The sequence below is a fragment of the Chinchilla lanigera genome, unplaced genomic scaffold (genome assembly GCF_000276665.1).
Source record: "Chinchilla lanigera isolate Chin_1 unplaced genomic scaffold, ChiLan1.0 scaffold00179, whole genome shotgun sequence".
Lineage (NCBI taxonomy): Eukaryota > Metazoa > Chordata > Mammalia > Rodentia > Chinchillidae > Chinchilla > Chinchilla lanigera.
Genome location: NW_004955580.1, coordinates 707,521 through 734,554, shown reverse-complemented (window position 1 = coordinate 734,554; position 27,034 = coordinate 707,521). Strand labels below are relative to the sequence as shown.

Genomic DNA, 27,034 nt, shown 5'->3' with positions numbered 1-27,034 from the left:
GCCGTCGCGCGCCCGCGGCCCCGGCCTCTCCCTGGATCGCGCTCTCCCCGCTCCCTCCCTCGCGCGCCCCCTCTCCCGTTACTCGGCCCCCCCACCGGCGCGCGTGCGCAGTCGGCCTCCCATCGGGAGAGTGCGCCACAAGGGCTCCTGCGCGCTCACCCCCATCTCCCGGCTCTTCCTCCCCCTTCTCGCCCGTTCCATGACTTTCTGCCCCCGCTGTGAGCGGTCCAGTCTGCCAGCACCTTCCCCCGGGTATCGGGAGCCAGTCGGTGGTGGTGATTGTCCTTCTGCCTATGGGAGCAGACGCTGAAAGGAGCAGACGTCGTGTGCCTGGGTCCCACAGCTCATCCTATAGAGCTGGTTCTGCTCCCATCAGGACCTGAGGGCTGGGGACCGTGCGTCCGGCACCTGAGACTCCGAGCCGAGAGCGTGCCCCGTAGTGCGCCGAGGTTCTTGGGGTGCCGTGCCTTTGGAATCCGAGCGCCCTCCCATCCTCCCCCCCCCCCCCGCCGGTGATCTTCCAGTTACATAAGTGGAGTGGGACATAGTATGTGACAGGCTTTCATCGTCCTGGAGCGCTGAGGATCACCGGGACCAGAAGGGGCGAACTCACCGCATCGCTGTGACTTCTATCAATTAGCTCTAAAAGTTTATTCTCTTTTTACTTCGGTTATGACTGAATCACCCAAACTAAAACTCAGGTGACTTCTACGGAGCCGTGGCAGTGTTCCTGTGGCTTTGCCCTAAAGACTTAAGGTCACTGTCAAGAGTCTGAAAAGGTTGCTCTCACCGAGGAGACCCTTCTGGGCCTTGCTGAATGCGGACGCCCCCCCCCCCGGGGGCGGGGAGGGGGCAGCTTGCTGGGAATACTTCTGTGCGGTGGCTTCTGTTGTGAGCTCGCTTGGTTGTGGGTTGGTCACGGCAGAAATGCGCCCTATCACAAAATTGATATTCCTGACTCATGGTCAGGCAGATGTGTGCTTTTGGTTATTTTTCCAGGAACACAAATGAGCTTTGCCGAGCTGTTTGCACGTTGTACTCCTGATGTTCGAGATCCTTGTCCCAGAGTCTGACGTGATAAGATCAAATTCAGGGGGTGGTTGGTGACCGTGGCACCAAATGTCCTGGTACATAATGCTAAGTGGCTAAGATGTTGTCAGACTCACAAGTTTTCAGTGTTTTGTTATACCATAAAAATAAAGCACACTCAGGCTTGGGTAGTAAAGTCACACTAATAAGCAATTACTACTCTAGAGGAGCATTTTGAGTGTTGTGGCTGGAATTTTCATCTGGATCTCAACAGTTTCATTTAGTAGCAAGATTAAACTGACCTCTTGGATCTTTCAAAATATGCTGGGTCCTTATAAAAGGACAGGTCTGGGTTTTTTGGGTCTTCTGAGAATTTCCACTAGGCATTTAGGGAAATGGGCTTAGTTATGGGCTTTTCAGAATTTCTACTTCAAATCCCAGTAAGGAAGCCTAGGAAAGTCTTTTATTTTCTTACCTGGTTACATCAGAACCTTAAAGAGCACAATCAACTTGGCGGGAGAACAGTTGATTAGAATAAAGTAAGTTGTCATAGATCACTTGATGGCAGGTCAACTGGGTGGTTGTCATTGGGAGGCACTCATGTGCACGTATGCGCATGTCACCGGATGGGGTTCCTGAATTTGCACATCTAAGCTAGATGCGGACGAGTGGGAGTGGGATGAGTGGCAGTCTCTGCTTTGTTTCAGACGTGCCCCTCCAGGTACCCTTGAATCAGTGCGGACAGCTTCCAGAGTACAAGTTCTTCTCACAGCGCCTGTGGCTGACCTCAGTGGCATCTCAAGCCAGCGTGTCCCCGCAGCTGGAAGAAACCATGTATGGTTTTCTTGCTGGTACTGGCCTGTCACCCTGTCCTATTTCCTGTTACTAAAATTTTGCCCTGAGTGCTTTACATGTAGAATACAAGGTCTTTGTTTCACCTGGTAAGAAAGCTCCATGCAGTCATCTGTACTTGGCTCATGTTTTCCGTGAACCCTGAGAGAGGTCCAGGGAGGGCATAGACCCCAGCGTAGACCCCAGCGGATGTGGAGGACTCTGATACAACTTTGCATTGTGTTTATATGTTTATAGCTTCTAGCCAGACCTATTTCCCCTGCCTCCCTGCCCCTGTGGGACTTAATCTAAGGGGACAGGGGCAGGCTGTGGAGTTTGAAAGAAAACCTGGCTCCATGCGTCCAATAAGAGTTGCGCTCACCGGAAAACGCCTTCTCCCATGCGGAGATTGCCTAGGAGCACGTTTCTTGAACTTACAATAAAGAACAGCAGAGGCAAACTTGTTCGCCAGAATTCTGCTACTAGGGCTATTTACATAAAAAGTGATATGCTCTGGAACGCACAGTCTTTCATAAAGGTGACTATCAGTGGGAATCTCTTAATTGGACAAGAGCAGTGTGTCCCTAGGCCTCTGAGTTCTCTGGGGAGAAAATGTTTGGTGCCGTAGTAGTACACAAGGGTAAAGAGCAGTTCTGGCCTGGCACATTCCAAAACGTGTGCAGGAACACCTGCTTGTTTTTCCAGCCTTCTGCCCCCAGTGTCACCCGTGTGGGCCAGGCAGTCTTCATGCCGTGGAGCAAAAGGACCCATCCTCAGCTTCGACACAGGCCCTTCTGGCCACACTGCAGCCAGCCAGCCTCGGAGGCCCTGTGTCAGTGACGCCCTCCTCCTCAGGCCTGCTCAGGCGGAGCTGTGCTCTCTGCTCAAGATCTTGACTCACATGTCACTGCTTGGCTGCCTGGCCCCGCCACTCTGATGTGGGTGTAGTGTGGGGGGGACTGAGTGCAAGCGGGTGGGGGGCGGACAGCAGCCCTACTCCCATCCCAAGGGCAGGTGTGAGTGCTCTGGTAGAGAATAAGGCCTCTGCCTTTTTTCACTCGAGCCACATGCACACTGCTGGGTCTGCTGGCCTGTGGATGTGTGCTCGCCGTCGTGTGCAGCTGTGCTGCAGCTGCTGCAGCTGTCTGACAGGGCCAAGCCTCGGGAAGGGGATGCTTGTCTCCTTGCCTAAGAACTGGGGGTGCTAAATAGATTTGGGCTTCTGCCTAATTGTACTCATTCTCTGACTCCCCCCACCCCCATGAAATTCTGAGTTAATTAAGAATCTCAAACTTTCAGAGCTGAAAGGAACCTTAGTCCATCTCCCTCAGTTTACAAGTAAAGCAATTAGTGGCCTTGAGAAAATGTTACTTTTTCAGGGCCTCCTAGCCAGGCTACTGGTGAGATTTTTACTCTACTGTGTAGATAACCAAGAAATACCGTTAACGGCTGGGATTGTGAAGCATTCTACGGTTTGGTTCTTTGTTTAAGGGGATTAGGAGAATTATGAGGCTTCACTGAACCTCAAAAGATAATTCTAGGTACCATCCAGGCAGCTGTTGCCTAGCCATAAAGGAAACAGCTGGGTCTGCCCTTCCTGGATTAAATCACATGTGTCATTGCCAGTAGTTCCTGAGGTATATACTCTACACTTTTGTTTTTAGTCTAAAGCTAAAAGTGCTGCTGTTGGCCCAGCAAGTTATCAGAGATTAACTAATATAAAACAGTTTATGTTTTAACAAGGAAATAATAGCTATCTTCATGACAAAAATCCTTTTGAACGTGTGTTAAAAAACAAAAGAGAAATGATCAAACTAATAACTCAGTTCGTTGGTTGTGGAGATTTGCTGCTCTGCGAAGCTTAGCCGTGACTGCTCTGAAATAGCTGTGTGTGTGTATTTTGGAGGATGGTATTGAATCTCCCTGGGCACCTGGTTTCCCTGGGTGCTTTGTTTCTCGAAGGATTAAAGCCCCCTATGTGATATTGCAGCAGCCCTTTGTAACTTCAGCTGCTGGCTGAAGAAGGGAGCCTTTGCCGCTGGATTGTGCGTGTTTTCTTTCGGGGATGGTATTTTGATGTTGTGTGTTATGTTGAATGCATATTCTTTCCCTGAGTGTTTCTGTATGACGTGGTGGAAGAAATGGTACTTGCCAGAAATCACCACTCATGGTATGCTGTGTAGTATCAGAGTGTCCCCCAGAGGTGACAAGACCTGTGATAGTGTCCATTCAAACCAGTGTCTTTATTTTAGCACTGTATATTATTTGCCAATAATTTGCAGTTTATTCTTTGTTTCTAGCCAGGTGAGCTGGGAAATAACAGTGCTTTGTCTATGTGTTGTTTATCTTCAGAATGTCCCGAATAGCCCTGGGAAAAAGGTCATGCAGCTCAATGGGGGCTTTCAACTTACAATTTTCTTTGTTTTAGGCTCCATAAAAATACAGACTCACCAGTTCCTGCTTTGATGTGACATGTGACTCCCCAGAATACACCTTGCTTCTGTAGACCAGCTCCAACAGGATTCCATGGTAGCTGGGATGTTAGGGCTCAGGTAAGTAACCTTCCTTTTTTTTTTTTTTAGTATATGTCCTGGTTTGGCAATCTGTTTTTAAAAAAAAAAAAGAAAAGAAAAAATTCTACTCTTGGACAGTATAAAAGTACCCCAAAGGCTAAAGACAACTGTGCCAAACTGTGCCATATAATAAAAAAAAGTCACTTCCCTGAGCCCTGAAAGGTCTGTTTGGGGAGAGTTACTTGATAGCTACAGCTTGATCTGGGGGCGGGCGTCAGATGAGAGCTGGAACTGGTGACCTGCAGCTTCAGGTCCCCTGGGAGCAGGTGGTCCTGAGCGCCTCATTCTCAGGCTGCCATGGCCTAGCAGCCCTCAGCACACCGCTGTGTTTGCTTTGGTTTAAGGACTGACTGACTGGTCAGTATTAGCGAGCTCCGGTAACATGGTTTGGTTTAGGTATGGGAACCACATGTAGCCCCTAGGACGCCCTCCTGAGAGCTGTTCTAGGATGTCAGAGGCCTCGGCTAGTGGCACTTTCGGTGCTCCTCCCATGGAGACCAGAGAGAACACCCCGATGCCGTCCAGCTCTTGAGGCCTAGAACAGAATGGGTGCTTTCTTAAGCTGGCAACCCAGGTCATTCTAGGTCTGACACTTGGGTGCCGTATCAGATACACTTTGGATGACTTTGGTACCGTTGTGTAGACTGCAGTTTTGCGACAATGAACTGTTCCTTATTTTTCAGCCATCAGGCTCATCATCTCAGGCTTTTTCTTTTTGGATCTGTGATCACTCCATATTTGATACCTGACATCTAGATTCAAAAATGCTGTGTGGTAAAGCAGTGCTCTCATTGAATTTTCTCATTTCTTTTAGTACAAAAACTCTGAGTTTTCGCATATGCCATATTGTGATTCCAGCTGAGACCCTAAGTAGCACTTCGTTGTGCTTCTCCCTTGATTTCTGACACCTTGTATGAAGCTACTGTGGCTACCCATGACAGACTGTCCGTTCCGGGATCATGCAGGGGTGAGGTTTGGATGGGGGTGATAGGAGGTATGGGAAGAAATAAAGAGAATGACACTGCCCCCAAGCCCTGAGTTCTGTTGTGCTCCTGATCATGTGACTCGAATTGTTGGTCCCCTTCCCGCTGCAGGGTGTGCCCTGAGCCCGGCTGGCTGACAGGAGGTTCTTTGTATTCCGAGTATTTACGCTGGTGGGAGTTGGACGGCCGGTGCTTTGTACACTGTCTCGGAACTGTCTGCACTCGGCGCAGCATGGGCAGTGAATGGCTTTCTGCTGGTGGATGCTAGGCGTGGAGGGGTGGCTTATGATTTTAGTAGTCTCTCTCAGTTACTAATGGATTTAGAAGCTATGCAAGTTTCTCCTAAGAAATGTAGAAAGGAAAACAGATTTAAAAAGAAAAAATCTCCACTACTTTCGAAGGAGAGAATTTGAGCACAAAGGATAGAACTTGTCTTTAGTAGATAAATGCTTAATTTCTTAGTTTTTCTCTTGTCAAAAGTAATTACAAAAATAATACATACTTTTATAGAAAAAGTTTATCAAATGAAAAATGAAAGCTCCTCTTTGCTGTCTGCTCACACTACCGTTAGCAGCTGAATGTAGATCTTCTCAGTCTTCTAAGACTATATGGATACGGGCTTTTTATGTTTTTCACAGATGGGATGATGTTATGCATGATCCACGTCTCTCCACCTTGTGTATTCATCCCTTGTTTCTTTTCAGTAGCGGTGTAGTCTGTGCTGACTTCCCATCGTGTGTTCTGCCGCCGCCCTCTTGGTTCTCCCAGCTCCTGACTGTGGACAGTCATGCAAGGTTGAGCTCCCTCACCAGCCGCTCGGTAGGAAGCCTGGCTTGTTCTGGTGCTGCGGCACCCGCTTCCTGGGTGGCCGTCCCAGCTCCCACAGCAGGCTGAGGAAGGGCTGGTTGCTCAGACTTCCCCAGAACAGGTACCATCTTCCAAAGCAGTGCTTCTTGGATTATCACTGAGCCTCGGTAATCATTGGCCTTTTGTACCCGGTCTTTGTGAATTGCCTGATCATGGTCTGCATTGATGATTCCGTCGGGATATTTCTTTTGAAATTGATTTGTAGGAACTGTTAATGGATTAAGGATATTAACTCTTTGTCATCATGCAGATGTTTTTTCCTACTTTATCATGTCTTCCTGATGTGTAAAATTTCTGTTATGACTTCTTAATTTTTCTACTTAAAAAGTGTAGGACTTTCGTACTCTGGGAATGGGTTAATATTCATATCTTCTTCCTAAAAAAATTGATGCTGTATTATATTTATACGTGCATGTTTAGTGCATACAAAAGAGTCTCATGGGTGAATACTTGTTCTTGTGTTTCACTCCGGGACGGGTGCTGCCTGGAGCCCACTTAGGCAGGTGTCTTCCCCAGGTGTTGGACCAGCCGTCTGGTATTCACCTTTAGCAAATGCTGGCTTCTTTACATGAACAGAGTATTGCTTCAGCTTTTCCTGTTTTCTCTACCAAGTTGCCCCTCCTTTCTGAAGCTTTTCGCCATGATGCTTGGTGCAGGCTGTTGTCAGACAGCCCTTCATCCTCCCCACAGGCCTTCCTTCGGGCACCTGCATCGGTAGGGCTCCATGCTCCTTACAGAGAGGCTCAAGGAGATTCCACAGCTACACAAAAGTAGGTTCACTTCTAAACTGGGAGAATCCTGGAGTGAGGGTTTTGGAGTCTTGATGAGTAAGTTCAGGCTTTAGGGTGGACTGTGATATAAGCATGATTTGTTTTCCAACTTGTGTAATTACAGACTGACTTTTATCTTGAATTATAATGGTGACTTCTGTTGAAACGGTTCTGTATTAGGCTAGTTTCATTGTGATGGAATAAAAGTTGCACGCTGATAAAAATTGTTAATTTTCTGTGATGATTTTGAAGGTTTTCTGTAATAGCTGATGAAAATAAAGACATACTTTTGGTGAATATATTCTTAGGGTAGCAAGTATAATTTTTGTACATTGCAACATTAAAATCTAGTAAATACTGTCAAAACAGTTCTGATTAGGATTGAAAATATTTTTACTTAAGGGATGTAGTGAAAAACTTAGGATTGAGATAAAAGCTTCTTGTATAAGGCTGGGGTTTTAGATGAGTGTTTTTTTCCCCCCTTTGAGACAGGGTCTCTCTTTGCAGTTTGGGATGTCCTTGAACTCACTTTGTAGCCCAGGCTGGTTTCAAACTCATGGCAATCCTGCCCCAGCCTCCCGAGTGCTGGGATTACAGGCATGTGCCACCACAGCTGGCTTGGATGAGTGTTAATACTTAGGCATGTAGTACATAATGAAAACAGTGGCATAAAAAGCCATACAGATGGCATGGGGGGAAGGTCTGCTTACCAAGTGGGAGACCCTGGGTGGGAGGCCCTGGGTTCAATGCCCAGCATGAAGGAGAGCTAGGCTACATGGTGAAAGAGTTCCCTGCTAGCCCAATGGCGGACATGCATTGCTGTCCCTGGAGCAGGCACCAGGAGCGGCCTGTTCTTCAGGAGTGTGGGGCTGTTGGTGCAGCTCCGTGAAGAGCATGCACTTCACGTAGCGCGGCCCTGGCTTCATTGCCCAGCACCAAAAAATACATGATGCGGATTCAGTTTGTATCATGGCTAAATAGACACAGCAAATATACTTCAGTACCACTAAGTACATTCACATTGTTGTGCAGCCATTGCTGCCATCCATACTCCAGAGTCCTTCTCATCTTGTGAAACAGAAGTTTCCTATCCATTAAACATGAGCTCTCATTTTTTCTGCTCCTCCCTTTATCTTCTGGAAACCACTGCCTTATTTTTTGTCTCTATAAATTTGAATGTTATGCTGGGCATGGTGGTGCACATCTAATCCCAGCTCTTGGGAGGCTGGGGCAGGAGTATCGCTACAAGTTTAAGGGCAGCTTAGGCTACATAGTGAGTTCAAGTCCAGCCTGAACTACATAGTGAGACCCTGTTTCAAAAAGATTTTTTTTAGTGTTCTGAGTCCGTTACATTATTGTAATTTTTCTGTATATATTATGTGTATACATATAAACAAGAACATGTGAGAGGGGCTGGGGATTTAGCTCAGCGGCACAGTGCCTGCCTGGCAAGTGCAAGGTCGTGAGTTCGATTCCCGGTACCAGAAAAAAAAAAAAGAAAAAAGAAGAAGAACAACAACAACAACAACATGTGAGAATGTGTTTTTATACAAACTAGAAGACATTGTGCACATTTGGTCTTTTTAGCTAATATGTCTTGGGGATTAGTTCAGAATCAGTTCCTATAGAGCGATAGCATTCTTTTTAACTCATTGGGTTTAAATAGTCTGTTGAGTGGGATGTACTGTAATTTTTTATCAAGTTTTCCTTTTGGGTTTTTTTTTTTTTTTTGACTGGGAAGTAACTTTTTATATCAGAATTAAACTTACAGTGTTTAAGAGTTTGACATAAGGCTGGAGCTATAGCCCAGTGGTAGTATGCTTGCCTAGTATGAGCAAGGCCTGGGTTCAATCCCCAGTACCACCACCAAGAAAAGAGTTTGTTATATTCTTTAAATTTTTTTTTATTTTATAGAATTTTGGCTAAAACATTAACCTTTAAACCTCCTAGTGGGAAAGAGGCCTTCTGAAATGTTTTCTTCTACTGAGGGTTGTATATTGATGTTAGGCATGAGAGAAATAGAGATCGCAACCCCATGAGATGCCACTTTACCCCCTGAGGTGGCTATAATCAAATGTCATCTAATAGCAGCCACTGTATGGATGGAGCAAAATAGATCCTTCAGATGCCGGCCCAAAGAGAAAATGGTGGGGCCGGGGATATAGCTCGGGCACGAGTGCCTGCCTGGCAGGTGCAAGGTCCTGAGTTCAATTCCTGGTGCCAAAAAGAAAAAGAATAGAAAATGGTGCAGCCTTTGGAAAAGTTATCAGTCCCTCAAAAAGTTAAATATAGGAATTAGCAAATGACCTGGCAGCTCCACTTGTAGGTACACGTCCGAGAGAATGTGTACACGGGTGTTCATGGCAGAGCATTGAAGATAGGTCCTGGGTGACTGACAGCATGTGGTCCCTCCAGGCAGGATGACACTGCCTGGGCGCCAGGGTACATTCTGGATGCACACTGTAGCACAGAAGAAATCAAAACTGCAGAGTAAAGGGCAGACATAGAAAGCCACATGGCCAAGGCATCCAGTTTGTCTGTAGGAGAAGCCAGTTCAGGGCCTTGGGAGAAGCACAGGAGAGGTGTGCCAGCAAGTGTGGGCTTTTGGGAAGGGTGGAAATGAAAAGGTCTCTGACCTGGATGGTGGTGACGGTTGTATGGTTTTGTGAGTATACTAAAAGCCATAGCCAGGTTTCAATGTATGTATGTTTGTGTTTCCAACTTTTAAAGCTTCATTAATGCTGTCGTGACTAGTGTTTTACATATACCATTTGCTTATAGCCAAGTTTATCGGTGGGAGAAATTTCTAAAGTGAACTTGCTGGATCAGAGGGTTGTGCATTTTAAGCTTCCATTGCTGTAGCTCAGTCAGGGTTGGCCTTTTGACTAGTTTTTCAGTAGTCAGAATTGAACCCACGGCCTTCACATTTGGCTACATCCCATCCCTTATCTTTTTTTTTTTTTTTTTTTTAAATTTTGAGACAGGGTCTCATAGGCTGGACTTGAACTTGTGATCTTCCTGTGCCTCAGCCTCCCAGAGTGCTGGGACTCTGGCCAGTTTACAGACTTTTAAGGAAAAAACTCTTTCTTTCTTTCTTTCTTTCTTTCTTTCTTTCTTTCTTTCTTTCTTTCTTTCTTTCTTTTTTTCTTTCTTTTTCTTTCTTTTTCTTTCTTTCTTTTTCTTTCTTTCTTTTTCTTTCTTTCTTTCCTTTCTTTCCTTTCTTTCTTTTTTTCGTGCTGAGAATTGAACTCAGGCCTTGTGCTTGAGCCAGGCAGGTGCTGTGCTGCCCGAGCTACATCCCCATCCTGGAAGAAACTACTTCTGAGTAGATAAGCACAAATTTATGACAACAGTACTCCTTGTAGAGATTAGAGGACTGTTATTTAGGCTAGGAAAAGTGGCATCTAACAGTTAGCACTACAAAACAAAACTTTGAAAGCTTCTGTTTCATCAAATGTGACTTTATAAGAGCAGGGCATTTGAGGCAGCACCCCCCCCCTTGACAAGAGCCAGACATGGTGGTGCGTGGTGGTGCTCCCTTGTAATGCAGCACGTGGGAGGCTGAGGCAGGAGGATCACTACAAGTTTGAGGCCAGCCTGCACCACATAGTTAGTTCAAGGTTAGCCTGAACTACGTAGCAAGACCTTGTCTCAAAAAACCAAAAGAGAGGGAGGGGCTGGGGATTTAGCTCAGCGGCACAGTGCCTGCCTGGCAAGCGTGAGGTCGTGAGTTCAATTCCCGGTACCGGGGGTCAGGGGTGGGGAACCAAAAGAGAAAAAAAAGAACTCGATGAAAAGACTTTCAGTAGAGTCTTGTTTGAATTTTGAAGAAAATTGAACACGTACTTTGTTACTGTTCTAAATTGTGGTAGCTCTGTGGGACTCTGGGCTGGAGAGTCTCTCAGGCTGGGCCTTCGGCCTCCTTTGTGTTATAATTTATAGAAAGAGTATCCTGGGGGGCGTGGAGCATGTACCCAGCACTCTGGGAGGCAGGAGGCTCTCAACTTTGAACCCAGCCTGGACAACTTAGATGATTTACCAAGACCTGTCTCAAAATAAAAACATTTTTAGGGGCTGGGGATTTAGCTCAGCGGCAAAGCGCCTGCCTGGCAAGCGCAAGGTCGTGAGTTCGGTTCCCGGTACCGGAGAAAAACCAAAATAAATTAAATAAATAAATAAAAAATAAAAACATTTTTTAAAGGGCAGAGAAGCATTCATGGGTTCAATCCCCAGTACTGTTCAAAAAACAATTGGGGAGTTGGGCCAGCAAGATGTCACACGCCTGTAATCCCAGCTACTTCAGAAGCTGGGGCAGGAGGATTACAAGTTCGTGGCCAGCCAGGGCAACTTGGCAAGACGCTGTCTCAAAATAAAAATTTAAAAGAAAAAGAGCTGAGATTGTAGCTCAGTGGTAGAGCACTGGGTTCACTCCCAGAAATATTCAGAGCCGTCTTGCTACTTCATTTCTCTCTGTTGTTGGATACTTTCCTCACGTAACCCGTGGTGACAATGGCATGCCAGGTGCTGGGGACACAGCTGGGAGGGGCAGACAGGCAAGCAGGTTGCGCCGGGAGCACTGCTAGTCACTTGGGGCTTACCTAATGTGACAAGGGCTTCCACCCAAGTGGGAGCTGGGCCAGGAAGAGACCCAAACCTGAATCACCAGCAAATGTGAGCTGGAGTCCTACGGAAAGGTCCACAGCCAGGAGGGGCTGAGGCAGGAGAGATGTGGTGGGCTGTGCCAGGGGAGCTTGGGATATGAGCTGGGGTCGCATGGAGAGGTTTCCTATTTCCCAGTGTGTGGTCCTCAGGTGTTGTGCCAGGGGGCTCTGCTTGCCCTGCAGGCAACGCCACACACTAAGGTGTTTCCCTTGCTGCAGAAGGCAGTCTGCGCTCGCCTGCCTCAAACCAGAGGCTTGTTGCTCACCCAGAGTCCCCTTCCTCCACTTCTGCCCCTCCAGAAGAGCTCATTCTCTGGCACTGAGCCCCGCTAGGCTGTCAGGCCAGGGGCTCACCCACTTTTTGCTCTTACCACAACTCTCTGGCAAAAGGGCTGAGAGCAAGCTTGCTCTGGTCTCCTGTCTTCTGTCACCTGTAATGCTGCGGATGGAACCTCTCTCCAGGTCCCCAGGTACCTCCTGCCTGCCTGGAACTAGGGATTCCACCTCAGCAGTTTGCTTCTTTGATGGGATGTAGAAGTAACAGCTCTGGCTGAAGCCCAGTGCACGGCCACAATGGTTACCCTGCCTGGCGCCAAGGTGATCAGGATGCTTTCTGTGCCAGGGGCAGCTTGGTGCTGTGCATCCCCAGATGTGTCCTGCCCTTGAGCACCCCGCCCCTCTTTCCTCAGCACTGGCTCTCCAGCCCTTCCGTGTGCCCCATGCACACGGTGCGCGTTCACTTGCCTGTCCCGAGTGCTGCAGACGTGGCTGTCCGCCAGAGGCCCTGCCAGTCCCGAGGGAGGATGCTGTGGGAGGGAGGAAAGGCATGGCCTCTACTTTCTGTTTACATGCTTTGGTCTTGTTAACCGAGATGAAGCTGTTTGATTTCTGTGTTTGTGCAGGCTTTCCACAAAAAGACATCCATTTCTAGACTTATTAATAGGGCGGTCCAAAAGCTTTATTTCTAGATTTAAACAAAATCAAAGCTGGCTTCTGAGATCTGTCCATTTTCCTTTGTCCCCCATCGCCTTTGCGACATTCCACATTGCTGCTGAAACATGAACTTGAGCACCTTCCAGCAGTGTGAGTTGACTTTCTACACGTGAACCATTTCTGAAAACATTAAAGTATTTTGGTTTCTTTGGGGGCTAGTAGTAGTAGATGAGGCTTTTCCCCCCCGAGACCAGATTTAACTTAACAGGCGTTCAGACACGACACGAGTACACTGATGTTCTTGTGTTTACTTCTGGGCCAGCGGAAGTTGCTCAGATGGGTTCATCCTTGTTCATTCACACTAATGAAGCACGTGTGTCCGTCAGAAATGTACATATTCAGTATGCCCAACTACTAAGGGAAAAAGCTGTTGCTTAAAGTATGTAAGTATTGACATTAATTCAATTAGTTGTATTTTAAATTTTTCTGCACATATTTAGTAACTTAAAATATAAATTTTGTGTGTTTCTGGGTTTTGTGTTTTTGTAAACAGCAGAAGGTATTAGTCTGTATTAAGTGCTAATTTGCTCTGATATTTTCAGCTATTTTTGGAATTACACTTGGCAAAAAAATAGACAAATGTCTGCAGTTGTGACAGTTTGTCTTTTTGTCCTTTTTAACTCCAGGATAAATAATTCTAGTGCGTGCTTTCCTAGCCTCATAAGACCATGGGAATGAGTGAAGTCATCCTAACAAGTAATTAGGAAAGGCTGAAAGTGTTTAAATGGTAGCACTCTATTTTAAAAATGTTAATATAGCTTTTAGGCAACTGTATAAAATTTCATAGTCATCTTTCAGGTTAAGACAGACAGAAACAGTGTTTGTTAAACTCTTTATTTTAAATTTTATCTGTGAAATTTTATTGTGGGAAACTTAGAAAATGCGTATATGTGTGAAGATGAAAAATTTACTCATTCCGATGATTATACCTTGCAAAGAAAACTGCTGTTTAATAATTGTATCTTTTAGGGCTAGGGGTGTAGCTCAGGCGTAAAGAGAGTGCCTCGTACTCAGAAGGGATCCTAGGTTCAGTCCTACCACTGGAAGTCCAGGGCTTTGACTCCAGGCTGGAACATTCAGAGCTCTGTAACTTCTGAGAGGAAAAGACACCCCATCTTGGTCTTCAGTGACAGCTGTGGGTAACAGCATGGTAGCAATACAAGTGCCTGTGGGCTGCCTGTGTAGCTCAGTGTAGATAGGGTGCTTGGCCTGTGCAGGGCCCTGGCTTTGGTCCCTAGCACCAAAAAAACAGAGAGAGAAACAAAACCCTGTGAGTTTCACCACTAGAGATCAGAGATGCTGTCGTGTCATATTGTATTTGTCACAGACATTTTGAGATAGCATATATGCTCATTAGTGCTTCACACTTAGGATAATTATCAGACACTAATAACTGTTCTCAATCTGGTTATTTAATGGTTTACAGAGAAGCACATATTCTAGCTCTGAGTCTCAAAACATGTCATTAATCCATTTCTATGTATTTGATTTTATGCATTTCAAAAATTTTTCTGAGGAGTGATCCAGAAGGCCAAAAGGGTCCCTGGCAAAAAAAGGTAAAGAATGCCTATTCTGCATAGTATACCATACAACTATACATATGAAAACAGTCAGCACTCAACTCATCAATTATGGAAGGGAAAGCACAAGTACAATAAAAGGAGACAAAGTGACATTTAAAGCTTAGTTCATCTTAATTATAGCCAAGATTTATGAACACATTTAGTGTTTTGCAGATAGCATGCAAAGTGTAATGTAACTAAAACTGTTTAAGACTACTTAATACCACATAAATTGCCTGGTGATTAATAGCTGTTAAGTTCTCCTCACTGTTGGCATTTTAAATGTTCGCCTAGTCTTCCTTAGCTGTAAGGCTGTGTGCACACATGTGCAGGCCGCTGGGTGGGTGGGGTGGTGGTGTGCATCTGCTGTGGCTTGTTTCCTTTCTACTATGGTGTGTCCTAGCTGTGTGTCAGGAAGAGTGGGTTTCCTTGGCACTTGCCCTGAAATGAAGAGAACTTCATTGCCTTTTTATTATAAAGATTACGTGTATTTAATAGAATAAAGTTTTTCAGGATATAGAGAAGAAAAATAAAGGCCATAAATCTGCCAGCTACAAATAGGTAATGTCTGGATGAGTGTTTGGACCAGTATTAATCACCACATAACGTTCCATTGCCTGGCCGTGCCTTGAGTTGGGCATATCCATCGCTTCTGTGTTCATGCCAGTCTGCACCGTAGCACAGCTGCGAGGCAGCGGCCCTTACTCTGTGCCTGCACCTGCATCCCTCCTGGGCCCTCCATCTGACAACCTCTTCTGAACCCATGGTGGTTGTGCATAGGTGTCGCAGACTTACTAACTGGCGCCCAGAGGGGATTGTGGACTTTTTTTTCCAACTCAGTCTTCCTCCTGTCTTCCCCATTTCAGTAAAGAGCATCCCTGTCCACCTAGTTACTCCATCCAGAATACTAGGAGTCACCTTCACCATCCCTTCATGTGCCAGCAAGTCCTGTGAGAGCTGCTGCTGGTCACTGTTTGCACCCTAGGACTTCAGTCAAGGCCTAAGCCACAAGTTACCTTTCAGATGGACATGGCGGGGCTTTGAGTGTCATACTAAACCACATCCTCGCTGATGTCCTCAGGAAACACCCATGTTCCGTAGGTCTCCTTGGTGTTCAGACACTTGAGTCTAAAGGATGAGATTATTTCACTCTTCGGCTGGTACAGGTCCATTTAAGCACTGAGTTCCCCGCCTGCTGAGTGCTGATGGATATGCAGTGAGTCAGTCTCTCATCCTGTCATCTGTTCCAGCGTGGAGTGAGGTGCCTAAAGCACTGGGGCCTTGTGTTTGGTGGGGCTGGAGCTATGGACATATTTGGTACCTTTCCTTGTGGAGTTGGGTGACAGGGGCAGACTTAACCATGATATTAAAGTGTTTCGAAGGGCAGCTATGAGATTAGTGCTCTCTCTGAGCCTATAGAATGGAGAACCTTCGGAAGGTAGAAGCGTTCCCTAAAGAGGCAGAAGGTAGAACAGAAATGGGCAGAACACAGAAGGCTAGCCTCACAGGCAACAGAGGGCAACGGTGAAGGCTCAAGAGTGTGTGAAGAGCTCAGTCCTCATGTGGCTGCTGCAGAGTGAGTGGTTGGAGAGAGGTTGGCAGCGGCTGGGCTGTGCAGGATTTGGGATACTGAGCAGCAGAGCCGAAGGAAACTGGAAGGGTAAAGCTGTTTAGATTTTGAATTTTTATCAGAATATTGCAACTAACTAGTAACAAGTCAGAACAAAAGAAGTTACGGTGAAAACAGTGGTCTACCCTTCCCAACTTCCTGGTCCCCGGTCCAGAGATGTCAACTTTTAACATTTCCAGTTTAATTCATTTGATAGTTATCCTCAAAATTCAGTCATATACATCTTTCTTGATTTGCCAACTTTAGGCAATAATATTAACTCTCAGATGAAGCAAGATTCCTTATCTTATATTACCTCTCCATGCTGACATTCATATTGCCACTTTTTATAGACGGTGTTGTTGTAACCTCAGCTTCAGTCCTTAGGACAGTTCCTTTTTGTATGAGGGCATTGATAATCTTTTCCGCCCACCTTCTTTTTCTCTTTTTCTTTTCGTTTTTTTTTTTTTTTGAGACAGGGTCTCACTGTGTAGTGCAGCTGGTCTTGAACTCACTTATGTAGACCAGGCTGGCCTGGAACTCACAGTGATCTCCTACCTCAGCCTCCGGAGTACTGGGATTATAGGTGTGCGCCACCGTGCCCAGCTTCCTCCCGCTTTGTTTCTCCAACTTCTACCTCCTAAAAGCTATACTTAATCAAATTCACTCTTGCAATTGCTAACATTTATGTTCTGCCCTGCAACCACAGCCAAGTTATAGGTTAATTTTCAAGTTGAAGATAGGTCAGTGTCATTTACGTTATTGTAGATACATGAATATTGTTCATGGCAAGGCCAAGTAGTGAATGCTGGGGTTACATTTCGTTCTTTATAGGTCTGGACAACTCAGAGGAGAAAGACCAGTCAAGGTCAAATGGATTCTCTTTACTTAGATTCCATCACCTGCTTAAAATCCTTGCCAGGATTTAATCAGCTTTGTACTTGGACTTTGGCTTTCTTGTATAGCCCTTTGTTTTTCCCACTATTGCTGATTGCTTTTCTCCTGTCTTTAATATTCCTTGATCTTTTTGTAAAATCCTCTTAGTCATGCTGTTTATTTCCTGTGATTCTGCCCCCCACCCAAAGGCCGTCCTCTTGGTGTACGCTACTCTCTTGCAATCTAGACACGTATTTGCTCTTTAAGGTTGCGTGCAGCTGCCGCCTGATCTTCCCTTCACACTGAGCTCCCAGGCTGCAGCCTCTGTCCCCAAGCCCGTATCACTTACTGAGTTTACCCCTTGTTTCCTGGAGTACATCCTGAAACAATTTAAGATAGAGGGTGTGGGGAATAAGCTGTAGTGGACATTTGTCACTTTCTGGCTCACCATCCCCTCGCCCATTCCCAGCAGAACCCTGATACTGTTAACCTTTGTGCTTTCTGCCCAACTTTGGAAAGTGCTCCTAAGACCTACCATATAGGTACTCCCTTGGCAGCTGTTCCTGGGCAAGTTTGGACATGGAATCTAAGTTGATCCACTGAGGCTAAAGAGAAGAGAGGACTTTTCTGTCTCTCCCTGGCAGCAGTAAGGAAGATGGTACTGGACACTCTTTGTTAACCTCAGCTGAGGGGCCATGCCTGAAGAATCACTCAGCAGTGGTGGAAGAGAAGAGAGCCGGCAGGCAGAGCCTGGTCGGGGTGCCCTCACCCACCTGCTGATTGTGCTGTGGCTCTGGACTAGCAGGTTCTTTGTTGCCGTGTAAGCCATTTAGAGTTGGTGTTTCTGTTACAGTATTTGCAGCCCATAGGATCGCCCTAGATCCACCATGTGTCTGAAGTGCCCTTCTCCCCCTCCTACACTGGGTTGGTAGCAAACCCCTTCCCTCTGACTCCGGGGCATGGTCCCTCTTGTTTGGTTATGTACAGGCTGTGGTACTGTTGGAGGTGGCCTTCTTTTCTCTTTCCTTCCATAGGAGAGTTTTAGGGTATGCTCCTCTTTAATTTAGCACCCTCAGCTTTCAAGAGAATGTGTCTGGAGTTGTGTCTTCCATTCGCTGTTTGGGGGTCATTCAATTAGAATTTTTTTGCTTATTGTCAGCTATTTATTTATTTACTTACTTATTTATTGTCTTCTTGAGACCGGGTCTCACTATGCAGTTCAGGCTGGCCTTGAGCTCACTTTGTAGCCCAGCCTCGAACTCGCAGCGATCCTCCTACCTCAGACTCCCGAGTGCTGGGATTACAAGCATGCGCCATGTTTATTTATTTTAATACTAGCAAAGTTTTATTAAAGGCAGAAGACATAGGCTCTGCAAAGTGAATTAGGGCCAAGTAAATGCAGGAAAAGAAGTGCACCCTACAACAGGAGGGTGGGTCACCGTGCAAGAGAGAACACAGTGGACTATGGTCAGCTTTTTAAAAAATCAATTTTGATTCTTTCATTTTTAATGAAATTTTGGAGCTCTTTTTTCCTTTTGCTATATAGTTCAGGCTGGCCTTCAACTCACTATGAAGCCCAGGCTGGCCTTGAACTTGGAATAATCCTCCTACCTCAGCCTCCTGAGGGCTGGAATCACAGGCGTGTACCACCCACCACACCTGGCTCATGGAGCTATTTATTGATCTTCTGTCATAATCGTCTCATGTTTTCCACTTATTTATTTAATTTCACTCAATTTTGGACCATCTCCTTATTTTCTAGTCACTGTCAAATTCTTTTTTTTTCCCACTGTTAAATTCCTTATTTCAGCCAAACCTTCTATTGCTAACTTTCACTCTGAAGCCTGTGTGCCCACTGCCCAGCTTTGATGACTGTTAACGTTTTGATGTATTTGCCTGATCTGTATAGGGAGGTGCATTCTTACACCCTTCTGCTGACAATTTGAAAGGAACTCACAAGCATCCTGACGTTTTATCCTTAAGTACTTCACCATACATCTAGAAATAAACACATTGTCCTTACTTAAAATACTTAATAGTTCTCAAATGTTATCAGGCACCCATTCCAAATTCAAATCCCCCCAAATTCAAAAAGCTCCAAATTCAAAAGCTCCCTTTTTTGTTTTTTTTTACAAAATTTACATTAATTTTACTATATTGATTACATGTTGAAATTATGCTCTGGGCATCATTAAATAAAATAATTTCTGAAATCAGTCTCACCTGTTTCTTTTTACTTTTGAAGCATAGCCTCTGGGATGGTTCAGTTTAAGGCGGGGCTCCATTCTGTTTCTCAGCACCCGCGAGGCTCTCGCCCTGTGCCTTTAGCCACTAGAAGGTGCGCAGCTCCCCTGCACGCACAGGGTGGAGAGCTGAGCGCCCAGACTGCACTTCCCGTTCTTAGTAGGTGCACTTGGGCAACACAGTGCTGTTGCTGCGAGAGGTTTGATCCAGGAGAGTGGCTTCAGCCTTGTGTTTGTAGACAGGAGCTGAGGAACCAGTTAGAAAAGTGTGTAGAGAAATGTGGTCCCGGCAGCAGGAGGAGTAATCACAGGGACTCCTAAGGCAGAGCCGTACTAGAGTAAACATTATTTGTAAGTAAATAATTACATTTGAAGAAAGAAGCTATGATAGCTGTTTTTTCAAAAGAGCTGAAAGTTTTCCTGTCCCTGAATGGGTGAGAAAGAGTATATTACAAAACAGGAGTTCTGCACAGTCAGACCTCGGCTGGACACTGCTGTTGAGAGTCAGCTGTGGACACAGCCGAGTTGGACCCCTGCAAGAAGTCAGTGTGGCCGGGGCTGGGTTCCCTCCAGGGTTCCACTGGGAAGGACCCGCTTCCGTTCCTGCAGTTGTTGGCCGCGTCTGTGGCCCCGGATGGACAGCAGACTGCGAGCCTTGGTTTCCTGCATTGTCTCCAGGCTGCCGTCGGTTCCCCGCGGAAACACAGCAGCTTGCTTCACCCACAGCAGAGAGAAGTTTCTCTCCTCGCTCTGGCAGGGGAAGGGCAGAGGAGCTAGGTGATTCTGTGACGGTTGCGAGTGCTTGGGCAGCGAGAATAGAGCCACTCAATCTAATGGACCTTTTTCATTTTCTGCCTTGCGCTCTCGATTGCTGACCTCGAAGCCTCCAGCATGCAGGGGACCCCTGCCAGTCCTAGCCACAGGACTTGACCCGTGGATGGCATGCCTACTAGGGAGGCAAGGCGCAGGTGTGCACCTTGCAAAGTGAGCCCCAAAGGTCTCTTAAGAAGACTGGGTGGGGGTGGCTACAAAGTTAGGAGTTATTACATTGATTGTAATGCCTGCCTTGACTCTTTTGAGGGGCAGTACTAGGGATTAAGCGTGGGGGCTCCCACATGCTGGACAAGTGCTTGACCGCTGAGCTGCCCCCTCAGCTACCTCTGTTTTATTTTGATGCAGGGTCTCCCTAAACTTCCCAGGTTAGCCTTGACGTTGGTGGTCTCCCTGCCTCAGGCTCCCGAGTAGCTGGGATTATAGGAGTGCACCACTGCCCCTGGCTCTGTGGTCTCTTAACAGCCTACCCCTCCACTTTACCTATAACCTTGATGTTTAGGAGCAGTCAGTCATCCTAGTGGTATAGAATGCCCACATTTTAGATGCCTCTCTTGTTTACCTCATTAACCTTTGCATGTGTTTTTCTTTAGATTAATCGTAAATGAGCAGCTAGACCTACAGGCTTGTTTAGGTTAAACATTTGGGGCAAGAATCTTCCCTAGGCTTTGCTCTGCACTTTATCTTGCAGCCAGACGGGAGATACTGTAATATGTTCATTCACGACAGAGCCTCAATTCTCATGTCTCCCTACCAGGTGGCTTGAACTACTGATGATCCATGCATGACTGTCCGTTGGGCAACGGTTTATTAATTTTATTAGTGAAAAGACAGATAAAAGGAATTCGATCTGTTTGTACCCCCAATGGCATGAGACGCCTGGCGAGCAGCCATGCGTGGACCACTGGTGGTGCAGGGCTGTGTTGAAGACTGGCTATCCTGTGGTTTCCAGTGCTGTGGTTTACCATTTGCTTTAAGGAGAAGCAACTGGCACTCTAGCCATTGTGAATGTAGTGTTCTGTTGCATATCCTATTGTCCAACAGCAATTATTTACAGTAGTTAATGATTTTAGCTTTCATTGATGATCCTTATCTAAATCCATTATTTCATTAGGGGTTACAGAATGATGTTTTTTTCTAAGTCTGTCATCTCTCCACTTGCCCCCCGTTATCAAGTAGTTCCTCCTAAAAGAAAGTCTGGATGCTTAATCTTTGCCTTTGGTTACCAAATTAATTACTAAATTTATGACTAAGTAGTGTGATAGTCACCACAGATAGTAACACAATTCTTGCTGTTGTCTTTCTCTTTCATGTCAGTTTGGACTCATGGAGCAGGCTGGGGTTTAGCCCAGTCATTCTTCTGTGATCAGATTATTCCAAATTTGGTCAAGGAGAGTCCCTTTTTGCTGGTGCCTGTGTCCTCTTCTTACACTCTCATTAACTAGTCTGTGAGCAATTCCTTGCTTGTTGTCACAAAATATGCCATCCCGGTGTGTGTTTTTCCTGTCCCAAAACTGATTGCAAGGAGCTCCAGTTCAGTTAGTGGGAAATGGTATTATTTAGAATCCAAGACATGGGTGCTGGCTGTGGCCATTTTTACTAAGGTAGCATTGTATCTAGGCCCTTTCAGTGGATAGATCTGGGCATCCCAGCACATGGGAGGCTGAGGCAGGAGGATTGCTGCAAGTTTAAGGCCAGCCTGAACTATATAATGAGACCCTGTCTCAAAACAAAGAAAAGAAGTTGAAGTAGAAACCTGTAATGCTAAATTGACTGTTTTTCTTTCTTTCTTTTTTTTTTTTTCACACAGGGTCTTGCTGTGTAGCCCAGGCTGTCCTCAAACTGACAGGAATACTCCTCTCTCATTTAAATTTTATTTTTGGACAGGGTCTCACTAAATTGCCCAGGGTGGCCTCTAAATTGTAATCCTCCTGTCTCAGACTCCGAAATACTAGGCTTACAGGTGTATGCCATTACATTTGGCTATTGTCCCTTTGTTGTTTGTTCTTTTTTGTTTTCTTTTGCCGTCCCTTTTTCTTAGGTAAACACTACACGAGTGTTTACCTTAGGATGAAGCCTGCGTCCCTGGCTTTTTTTTTTTTTTTTTGAGACAGGATCTCGCTGTGCAGTCCAGATTGGCCTTTAATCCATAGGAGCGCAGGCTGGCCTCAAACAGCAGTGTTCCCGCCTCAACCTCCCAAGTGCTGGGATTATAGCTATGCACCACCACGTCTGGCTTGTTGTTCTGGTCTTTCTTTCTTTCTTTCTTTCTTTCTTTCTTTCTTTCTTTCTTTCTTTTTTTTTTTTTGGTACCGGGAATCAAACTCAGGATCTTGTGCTTGCCAGGCAGGTGCTATGCCACTGAGCTATCCCCAGCCTTGTTTAGGTGGTTTTTTTGTTTTTTGTTTTCTAAAGCAGGGTTTTACTTTGTAATTCAGGCTGGCCTTGAACTCACGGTAATCCTCCTGCCTCAGCCTCTGAAGTGCTGGGATGACAGGTGTGTGCCACCACCCCCGGCTATCCCTGGCTTTATACAGTCTTAGTTCTTGCAAAGTGCCTGAACAAGACATTCTAGTGTTATTGTTAGCAACAGAAATACTGCATGAGGTTTAAGATTTCTCTGTCATTAGGATTTATCTTCCTAAGGGTATAAAATTAAGATCATTGTGTTTAGTAGTCAACTGGTGGGTTTGCTTTTGGTAGTGGCAAGGTAGCTCATTTCGGATTACTCCCCTTGTGGACAGTTAAAAACTCTGAACAGAAATAAAGAATAGCTACTTAAAAGCACTGGAGAGTGACTGTAAACATCCTGAAATGGTTTTTTTTTTTTTTTTTTTTTTTTTGAAACGGGGGTTTTGATGGAAGAGCTGAGCTGTGCTGGGGAACTCCTGGTTCTGATGACTCCTCTTCCCTAGGAGAGCGAGTTTTCCCAGTCAGCAACGCTGTAGGGAGGCCAAGTCTCTCCCAGCTGGAAGCCAGCAGGGTCAGGGCCTGAGGAGTTGGGGCACAGAATTGAGAGCAGAGGCCAGCTGGAAACTGGGGTAAGGAAGGGGCCCCGCTTTTCATCTGTAAGCTGAGCTCCTCCTAAACGGTGCGAGGAACTCTCACCTGGTGCCTGCCCCCGGGACGCTAAACTGCTGGAAGATCACAGCTCTTCATCAGCGATCACAAAACCCAAAGTCTAATAATGTATCACTCACCTTGTCTAGACATTTGAAGAAATCAGAAAATGTGACCTTTACTCAAGAGCAGGAGTCGGCACATTTTTTCCATGAGCAGTAACTATTTTAGGTTTTGTATGCCATATGGTCTCTGTTGCAACTACACAACCCTGCTGTTGTAGTGCAGAGGCAGCCACAGACAGTATGTAAACGAATGGGTATAGCTGAATTCAAAATAAAACTTTATTTACAAAAACAATCAAGTCAGGCATGGTGATGCATGCCTGTGTAATCCTAGCACACTGGGAGGCTGAGGCAAGAGGGTCATAAGTTCAAGCCCAGCCTGGGCAATTTAGATCCTGTCTCAAAATAAAAAACAAAAAAGAGGGCTAGGAATGTAGCTCATTGTGAAGGTCTTTAGGTTCAGTCTTTAGCATTGCTGGGCATGGTGGTGCACACCTGTAATCCCAGCACTTGGGAGGCTGAGGCAGGAGGATCGCTGGAGTTCGAGACCAGCCTGGGCTACAAAGTGAGCTCAAGGCCAGACTGAACTGCATAGCGAGACCCTATCTCAAAAAGACCAAAAAAAAAAAAAAATCTTTAGCATCCCCCAAACAAAACAACAAATAAGCAGTGGGTCAGATTTGATCTGCAGGCAATGCTCGAGAGAAAAAGCAGTCCGTGGGAGCCTACCCCAGATGATCCACATGTTAGAATCAGCCGATACGGGATTTTAAAGCAGCTATTGTGAGGACATAGGAAAACACATCTGTGATGAAAGAAGAAATCAATAATTACATTAAGCATCAACACACTGAACATTTCAGCTAAGAGGCAGAGATTGTAAACTAGATTAAAAAGCAAGACCCAGCTATGTGTTGTCTGTATTAAATATTAAAACACAGCTAGGTTGAAAATAATAGGATGGGAAAGGGCCTGCCATACCAACAGCAAGCATAGGAAAGTTGGAATGCAGTAATAACATGAAAAAATGGAGACTGTAAGACCAAAGTTTATTACCAGAGACAGACACATGTCGTAACGATGAAAATGTTCTTTCATTAGGAGAATACAAATAGCCATAAAGGTATGCATGCCTAATTATAGACCTACAGAATACATGAAGAAAATTTGGCAAAACGAGAGCTAGACAAATCTGTAATCATCTTACCTGGCAGGTTTTTTTGTTGGTCTTTTTGTTTGTTTGTTTGTTTGTTTGTTTTCTGTACTGGGAATCGAACTTGGGACCTTGTGCTTGCCAGGCAGGCACTTGTGCTGATTACCTGGCAGTTTTAATACTTTTTCTCAGCAGTTGATAGAACTGGACGAAAAATCAGTAAGGACCTAAAAGGTCTGAACATTACCAGCGCCCCCTTGGCCTAACTGACATTTATAAAAAATGGGCTTGGTAACTCCAACATAGTCTTTCCAAGGGGAAGCAATCCGTTTCAGCAGTATCTCATTTACTGGGCTCCAAAACAAGTCTCAAGTAAGCTTCAGAAGCTCCACAGCCTCCAGTTGTGTTCTCTGGTAGGAATGAAATTAAATTAGAAATCATAACACTAAGGTCTAGAAAAAGCCCCAAATGTTTAAAAATTAACACGTTTCTGAGTAACTCGTGTCAAAGAAGAAATAAGAAAAATTAGAAAAGATTTTAAATGATTACGAGTTACAATAAAAACAGATTTGTGGGGTGTACCTAAAGGGTCGCTTAAAGGGAAATGTGCAGCTTTAAGTACATTTGTCTAGAAAAAACAAGTAAACCCAAAGCAAGTAGAGGGAAAGAAGGAATACAGGTAGGAGCAAAAACCAGTGATTTAGAAAACAAACAGTGGGAGGCAGCAACTGAGACAAGAGGGTCAGCAGGAGTTCAAAGCCAGCCTGGGCTATACTGTGTAGTGAAACTCTGTCTCACACAACAAAAGAAGCTGGGCGTGGTGGCGCACGCCTGGAATCCCAGCACTTGGGAGGCTGAGGCAGGAGGATCGTTGTGAGTTCGAGACCAGCCTGGACTACAAAGTGAGCTCAAGGCCAGCCTGAACTGCAGAGTGAGACCCTGTCTCAAAATAAACAAAAAGTGAAACAACAACAAAAGAAAAACATGCAAGTTACCAATATTAAACATTTTAAATTAGATTTTATTGGTACATTTTACATATACATAATGATCACATTCATCCTGTTTTCCTTAGTTTCTCACTCTTCCTTTCTTTCCATTTCCCATCCCCTCTACCTTGTTCCCCTCCCCATTTGAACATTTTCTTCCTGCTTATCAAACATTTTAAAAAGTATATTGTTAAAGCCCCTTTAGATGTTAAAAGGGTTATAAGGGAATATTATGAACTAGAAGTTGACAAATCGGATAACATTGACAAATTCGATAACATGGACAATTTCCTTGAAAAGTATGACTTACTGAAACTTATCAAAACTCACATAATATGAAATAAAAATAGCCCTGTAATGCCAGCACTCAGGAGGCAGAGGCAGGAGGATCACTGCAAGTTTGAGTTCAAGGCCAGCCTGAACTATGCAGTGAGGCCTTGTCTCCAAAAACAGACAAGCGAACAAAACCTCTTCTGTCTAGTAGACATTTATGAAAAAACCTCACAAAGATCTAGGCCTAGATGGTAGCACTGATAAATTTTATGAAACACTTGAGAAATTCTTCACACTAATCTCCGTGATACAAGGTGGTAGTGAATAGAAGGAGAGTGGCTAGGGGTGTGGCTCAGTGATAGAGCACTTGTCTGGCCTTTGCAAGGGTCTCAGCTCTGTCCTCAGGCCCAGAAAGAAAAGGAGAAAGGGAAGACAGGGAAAAGGGGAGTGAAAAGGGAAGGACAGGAAGAAAGAAAAGGAACCTGACATTCCACAGCTTGTTCTATGAGAGCAGCATAACTCATACTGTAACATCTTATAAAGATGTTACAATAAAAGGAACTTCCAGTCCAGTGTCCCTCCTGACCATAAATGCAAAGATCTTCTTAGTAACAAATCAAATCCAACGGTGTGTAAAAGGGATAACGCATTGCAACCCAGTGAGACTTATCCCAGCAATACCAGTGTGGCTTAACGTTCAAAAGCAATTGGTGCGATTCACTACATTAAGAAAATAAAGAAGAACCATGTAATCATTTGAGTAAATACAGAAAAACAGCATTTGACAAAATTCAATGCCCTTGCATTATTTAAAAAATGAAAACAGAGCCAAACCTCTCTCAGCTGGGGATGGTGGAGCTCGCCTATAGTCCCTGCCCCTCAGAGCTGAGGGTGGAAAGATCATTTGGGCCCATGGGCTCAAGGCCAGCCTGGGCAAGTCGCCCAGGGACCCCATCTCATCTCAGATCAGGAACCCAAGGAAACTTCCTCATCTGGTAAGGTACATGTATGGAGCCAGGTATGGCTGCTCACATCACTCATCCCAGCACTCTGGAGGCTGAGGCAGGAGGTTCACAGCAAGGTTGAGGCCAGCTGGGTTACATGATGAGTTCAGGGCCATCCTGGAATACACAGTGAGACTCTGTCTCAAGAAAACTGAGAAAGGGCTGGGCGTGGTGGCGCACGCCTATAATCCCAGCACTCGGGAGGCTGAAGCGGAAGGATCGTTGTGAGTTCAAGACCAGCCTGGGCTACAAAGTGAGCTGAAGGCCACTGAACTGCATAGCGAGACCCTGTCTCAAAAAGACAAAAAAAAAGTACACGTGTGAAAGATTAAAGTCAATGAAATATTAAACATGTTATCCTTAAAATCAGGAAAAAGGCTAAGATACTCACTACTAATCATATCCAACATTTATTTTTTATTATTTTTTTTTTGTCTTTTTGAGACAGTCTCGCTGTGCAGTTCAGGCTGGCTTTGAGCTCACTTTGTAGTCCAGGCTGGTCTTGAACTCACAACAATCTTCCTGCCTCAGCCTCCCAAGGGCTGGGATTACAGGCATGTGCCACCACGCCTGGCTTTCTCCAACATTGTACTGGAGGTCCCAGCCAATGTAAGGCGAGAAAACAGGTGGAAGAGACACTTTTTTTTTTTTTTTTTTTTTTT

General features: G+C 45.4%; 1 protein-coding gene across 1 annotated transcript in view; it reads left to right on the top strand.

The window, feature by feature from the left end:
* Mecp2 (methyl CpG binding protein 2) overlaps nucleotides 1-27,034 on the top strand; it is a 63,573-nt gene that overhangs the window by 3,032 nt on the left and 33,507 nt on the right. The window lies entirely within an intron of this gene.